The following is a 6,972-nucleotide window of genomic DNA, read 5'->3' as shown; positions in this document are numbered from 1 at the left end:
CGCTGCTGCCGTTGGCCAGACAAGGCGGCCTCTCAGGTGCAGGGGAAAGGCCACCTCCCCAGCTCCTCAGGCTTGCAGACGGAGTGGCGGGACCCCCAGCGCAAGGATCCTGCGCCTCTGGTAAGCAGCTCTCCTCCACCCAGAGCTGCCAGCCACAGTTCCCGACAACCAAAACGGTCAAGACAACCCCAGCAGCTGCCAGTGATCCCTCCCCAGAAACGGAGGTCCGGGAAAAACCAGGAGCCCCCACCCACTAAACGTCCCCGCCTAACCCCAGAAGGATTCACGGACAACACTGGAAGGTTAACATCCAGAAGACTGAAAAAGCCACATGTAAAGATAAAGAAGAGGTGATAAACTGCAGTGCCAGCCAGCCTGCCCGGATGTCTCCCCAGCTGCTGAGACTCCCGGCCCCAGGCCACCTAGGTGTCACAGATCCCAGCTCCTCCTCCTACCTCTGACTTGGTCCACGTGGCTGCTGGGCCCCTCATCCTGCCCGTCCCTTCACTTTTGACCACACCAAGAATTGAGTAAAAATTGACATCTATGGCCGGGCACAGCGGCTTACGCCTGTAATCCCAGCACTTTGGGAGGCCAAGGCAAGTGGATCACCTGAGGTTGGGAGTTCAAGACCAGCTGACCAACATGAAGAAACCGCATCTGCACTAAAAACACAGAATTAGCCAGGCATGGCGGCCCATGCCTGTAATCCCAGCTACTCGGAGGCTGAGGCAGGAGGATCGCTAGAACCCAGGAGGCACAGCTTGTGGTGAGCTGAGATCGCACTGTTGCACACCAGCCTGGGCAACAAGAACGAAACTCCATATAGATATAAAGAATGTTTGCATTGTAGATATATTGCAACGATAAAACGTGAAGAAACTTGCAGATCAACAAATGTAGAAACCTCATAAAATTCAAATGACAATTTTAATGTATTGAAAGAAAGGCAGAACCGTCACTCCCCTCCACCGTGAGAAAGTGGCGCTCCCTGCCCACGTGCAGATTATCCTGAGATCCGCGGCGGCATGTTTTGCGGTAAGTGGATGCTTCCCCCACTCACCCCGAAAGTTACACAGAGGCTTTCTACATCCTTTGGCCTTCACTTGGTGAGAATACCGTATTTCACATTAACTCCTTATGCATTTTAAAAAAATATTTCCCTATAACAAAGAAAATGTCACTTCCTGGCCCCCCAAAATCTTAAATAGCTAAAATGCAGGTCTTGAGAGCATAGGGAAGCTCTCTGTTAAGTTCATCATCCAAATGAACCAAAATATGTTGATCTTGATCAGTTACACACATCTACAGCAATGTGACCCTGTAGGCACCTGATCTCCTCCAATAACATTTTATTTACAAAATCAGGCTGCAGGCCAAAGCTGGGTATGGTTTGCGGACCCCTGTTCTAGTAGAAGAGTCTGAAAAAATTGTATGCTTCCCCCTGGAAGTGATTTATTGGGTTGACGTGTACTCACTTCAGGTCCCTGGAACATTAAAGAACAAAACTAGCAGCAGGGCCTTCAGAGGCAGAGACCTGAGTTCAAATCTTGACTCTACAACTTCTAGCCTATGAGACCCTTGGCACATAACTTAATCAGTGTCTTCATCTATGAAATGGAGACAATAGTACCCACTTCACAGGCTATGTTGAAGAAAAATTTGATCACGTGCAAAGGTCCTGGAGCTTTCATAAATGTTTATTTAGCATCTCTTATAAGCAAAGGTCTGTGATAAGTATTCTAAGTGCCATTGAGAAGAGGGAAGGGCCTCATCTTGAGTAAAAGATGCAGTAGAAGTTGTGTGTATATGGGAAAAAAAAGACACTGAAATCTAGGGAGCTGTAAATAAATATTCACTGATGCTAAGGATCTTACACAAGTTATCTCTTTTAGTTTTCACAACACCACAATGTGGTGGCAGATTTTTCAGGTACTGTCCATTGCTAGAGATGAAAACCTGACTCAAAATGGCTTACAACAAAAAGGAGAGAGAGACAGAGAAACAGAGAAAGGATGTGTTGGCCTCTACAACTGGGACGCCAAGGTGGGGATGGGGCTTTCATCAAGCTAGGAAACCTGCAGGTTAAATAATGTGTGAATGGTTTTCTCTCTTTCACCTGCTCCAGTTTCCAGCTACATTCTTCTCTGTCTGTCCCTTCTCTTTCACAGGCTGTCTCTATAAGGCAAGAAATATGCCTCCACAAGCCCCAGGGCCATGTCCTCACAGCGCACTGCCCAACAGGAAGAGACCTTTCTATTCCTGTGATTCCTGTGTCAGGTCTCAAGGATGCATCTAGGTGGCCCTAATTGAGTCATTTGCCCACCATTTTCCCAGTCACTAAGCACAAGCACATAGGATGTCTGATTGGCCAAACTTGACTCACATGCTTACCATCTGCACCAGTCATAGACTTATAATGGGCTCATAAAAATTTACGGAAAGGGGTAGCCACACCTAGGACCAGCTCACAACCACATAGACATACAACACACACAGCCACATAGGGACCCACAGTTAGGTTAATACTCTGCTGTTGTCTTCTTGAATTCTTAATAATTATATTTTTGAACTTGTGCTTGGTAAGTGGAATCCAATGGGACAACTCAGCACTTGCATGAGCAGAGGAGGTGTACACAACATGCATGTCCACCTCTGTGCTTTGCTACCCATTAGCCCACTCCACTCATAATGCCCATGAGCACAGAATACCTGTGGACCCAGGACATATGGAGTTCGGTGAGACTCAAAACAAGTACAAAGGAATCATGTTACACCTATGACCGGTTAAAAGTAGTATGGACAGCCACAGGAGGCCATATGTCTTTTAGAACCAGTACCTGCTTCAAATGCAGAAAGAAGGCAATGGCATTATAAGAAAAATGAACAACCAGAGCACCCTGTCACATCCTTCCTTACCTGGGCTACTTCCCTTTAATTAGTCAGCCACTCACTCTGAAATTAATGGCATAGACAGAAAGGGAAGGATAGAGCAATCTAGAGCTCCTGTCCTCTGGTGCTTTCTCACGCATTGGTCAGCCACAGGTAGAGAGGGTGCTGGTGCTCGTGCCCAGAGCAGGAAGTGGAACAGAAATGATTGAGTTAGTTTTGTGCAGCATCACCACTGTTCTGGCAAAGAATGAGATACATAGGCACATAAGAGCTACAGAGTACAAATTGTGTAATTTTGGTGATTCTGCATACAAGCCCAATGTTTTTATATGTACATATAAAACCGGCATAGTCAATTCTATATAAAGATTAATGATAAAGTCCATGCTAATAATTTATAATTTCTATTTTTACTTAGAATGACATTAAATAGCAAATTTTAAAAAACACGATGACAACGTAAGAGGGACAACAGAAGAAAAAAAAAGTTTTCTATTTTAATGCTTTTAATGGCCATTCTATCTTGCTTTTTGAGCAAGGGCCAATTTTTTATTTTGAACTGGGCCCCACAGATTATGAAGTTGGCCCTAGGCACACCCTCATATCACTACCTGTTCTGGTTATTTATTGCTAGGTAAGCTATGTAACATATCACCCCAAAACCTGGTGTCCTGAAACAACAATCATTCCTAACTATCTCATGGTTTGTCACTCAGAAGTTCAGGCAGAGCTCAGCTAAATGATTCCTCTGCTTCATGTGGCATTAACTAGGTGCACTCTGTGGAAATCAGGTGGCTTCCAGGCTGTTAACACATCTGGTCTTGGCAAGAATTGGGGAAGACTGGCCTCAGCTTGGCACCCCCAACTCTGCCCCACCGTTTGGCCTCTCCAGCAGTCTTTGGAGTTCTTACATGGCAGTTCAGGGCTCCAAGAGACCAAGACCTAAGATGTCCATCCTCTAAAAGGCTAGGCTTAGAATTAAAATGCCATCACTTCTGCCACACTTTCTTGGTCAAAACAGTAATAGGGCAGCCCAGATGCAAGAGGGAGAGTCTATTACACATCAGGAAACCAAGGCCCGGAGAGGCTCAGTAACTTGCACAAGGTCACATAGCTAGTAGGTCATAAACTTGGGAGTTGAACCCAATCTGGCTCCAGGGTCAATGCTGTAGGCCACTTTGCCATGCTGGTGATAGTAGTCTCTGACAACCAAACTGTGTGACAATAAAGGACAGTCTTAACTTCAGAAGGCAGCTTTAACACACACACACACACACACACACACACACACACACACACACACACACACATCTTAGGAAGTAAAATTTGTGCTTTTGGAGGCCAAGGCAGGCGGATCAAGAGGTCAGGAGATCGAGACCATCCTGGCCATGGTGAAACCCCATCTCTATACTAAAATACAAAAAATTAGCTGGGTGTGGTGGCGGGTGCCTGTAGTCCCAGCTACTCAGGAGGCTGAGGCAGGGGAATTGCTTGAACCCAGGAGACGGAGGTTGCCGTGAACTGAGATCATGCCACCGTGCTCCAGCCTGGCAACAGTGCAACACTCCTTCTTGAAAAAAAAAATTGTGAAAGAACTTTATAAATATTAGAATTCTCCAAAACTATAACTTAGAGATTCTAAAACCTCTTCTATCCCAGAGACAGGCCCCAGGAGCAAAACTGCTGGATGTACCTCTGACCCCCTGGATGGAGCAAACTGGCCCCAGAGCAGAGCTGACACCTCAAGGGGATCTGTGCACCCGTGATGACGCGCACACTGAGGTGCTGAGTGCCATCCATCCCACTCTCAAAACAGAAACGTGAATCCCTCAACATGGTGCCACGTAATGATTGGTGGGTTTGAGTTATCCCTAAAACTGAATCAGAGAATCTGTCATCTATGAATCCATACACATATGTATTTTCTATGTGTACTGATAATAAAAGTTAAGATCTCATCTTGTGAGGGGAGAAGCTTTTGCCCTGAGTTTTTCAAATCCTGGAAAAAGAATTATAATGAAGCAAAATTACAAAACTGTAGTAATTAAAGCAGCAACACCTATTGGATATTAGGTAGATCAAAGAAAAACAAAAGAAACACCAGAACTAAACCCAAGTGTCTAAGCAATTTGGCATTTTATAAAGTTTAATTGCCAATTAGTGAGAAGATGGACTGTGGGATAAACTGACTAATCACTAGGGAAGAAGAAACAGAATGTCCATCTTGCCCCTTGTGACCAAACAAAGTCCCAAATGGATTATAAATAATTAAATGTAAAAAGGCAGCTGGGCACGGGGGCTCATGCCTGTAATCCGAGTACACTGGAAGGCCAAGGTGGGCGGAACATGAAGTCAAGTGTTCGAGACCAGCCTGGCCAACATAGTGAAACCACATCTCTACTAAAAATACAAAAAATTGGCCGGGCATGGTGGCAGGTGCCTGTAATCCCAGCTAGTTAGGGAGCTGAGGCAGGAGAATCACTTGAGCGTGGGAGGCGGAGGGATGGCAGTGAGCCGAGATCGCACCATTGCACTGCAGCCGAGGCAACAGTGCGAGACTCTGACTCGGAAAATAAAAAGGTGTAAGCATTTTTATATATTTGGGGATAACAAAGGCATCAAAGCTAGAAATCACAGGTGATTTTTTTTCCATATAAAACATTTAAATTATATTGTTGACAGAAATAAATAAGAGAAAACTAAAGAGTGAACTCAAGAAAATGTTAATAACATAATTGATGAACATAGAAGTCGTTAAGACTTTGTAAATCAATAAAGATTCATGTATCATAAAAAAATTGAGAATTTTGATGAATAAGGATTTCACAAAATAAATAAATATGAATAGTCAACAATCATGTAAAATGGTATTCAACCTCTATAGTTAAAATGATACAAATTCGAAACAAAAATGAGATTACCTTTACATTTTACCCTGCCCAGGGTAAACATTGATAATGCCTGGAACTAATTGCTCTGGGTAGCAGAATGCCTGCCCTCACAGCCTGGCACCAGGAGCTTGCCTGCCCCTCTAGAACCTGTGTGTGATTAAGGGACAGGCACCCCTTCCTTGGGGCAGATGCAGCTCCCTGCTGGTCAAGCAGAGTGTGGTTTAGGTTTCAGCCCCAGCAGGCTCAGAGAGCACCCCTGCGCCAAGCACGACCCATACCAGGTGGAAGTATAAACCAGAATTGAATCTTTTCTGAGTGCAATTTAGCAACAAGTGTCACAAATAAAATAGCACCTCCTCTGACTCTCAACGTTTCTCCTAGGAATGTATCTCACTCATAGAGAGATTCATCAAGGATCAAAGATGTATAAACAGGGGTGTTTCCTGGCTCCAGAACTCCATTCCCAGAAAGCCACCGTGTTGTCAATGGAGCCTGTCACAAGCTTCTGTTCCTCAAACTTCACCGCTGCACAAGTGTGGGTCTGGATGTCATAAACGCACTGCCCTGTGCTCACAGCCCACAGCTTTGCAGACAAGACATCTGACCCTGTACGGAGAAGTCCATCTTTGTAGTAAAGTGCATACACTCTGGCACTGTGTCCAATTAATGATGAGGTCTCAAAGGCTTCATGGTCCTCCAGTTGCTTCATTCTCAAAATAGCCTTCAAATAAACCTTCTTGCAGTGCAAAGCGTCCTGAACAGAATCATCTCAGCCCAAATTTTTACATGCAGTCTGTCACACCTCTGTAAAGGCACTTATCACCTTATTCCACTGTTTAGAGACGAGGCAGCATGTGAGAAAAGTCTGAGGATCGAGCCATTTTAACAAATAAAAACTGAGCTCCAGGGGAAGGAGTTTGAGGAAGTCCCGCTTGAGGAGAGTCTCTAGGTTATTGGGGAGATGCCTGAGCTGGACTGCCCCACTCGGACTAATCAGGTGACCCAGAGTTTCATTTTTCTGCAAGTCTGTCAGAGAAAGAAATGTAACAGAAATGTTATCAAGCCATGTCTCAAAGTCCCTTCTCTCCATAAGGTTATGGAAAAATTTACCCGAGCGAGGGTCCCAAGGCCCGGGACCTCGCGCCGGGTTCACAGCTACTAAGCGCGCAGCGGCTGGATCCGCTCCGCA

The sequence above is a fragment of the Cebus imitator genome, unplaced genomic scaffold (genome assembly GCF_001604975.1).
Source record: "Cebus imitator isolate Cc_AM_T3 unplaced genomic scaffold, Cebus_imitator-1.0 Scaffold53, whole genome shotgun sequence".
NCBI lineage: Eukaryota > Metazoa > Chordata > Mammalia > Primates > Cebidae > Cebus > Cebus imitator.
This window is presented reverse-complemented; position numbering follows the sequence as displayed.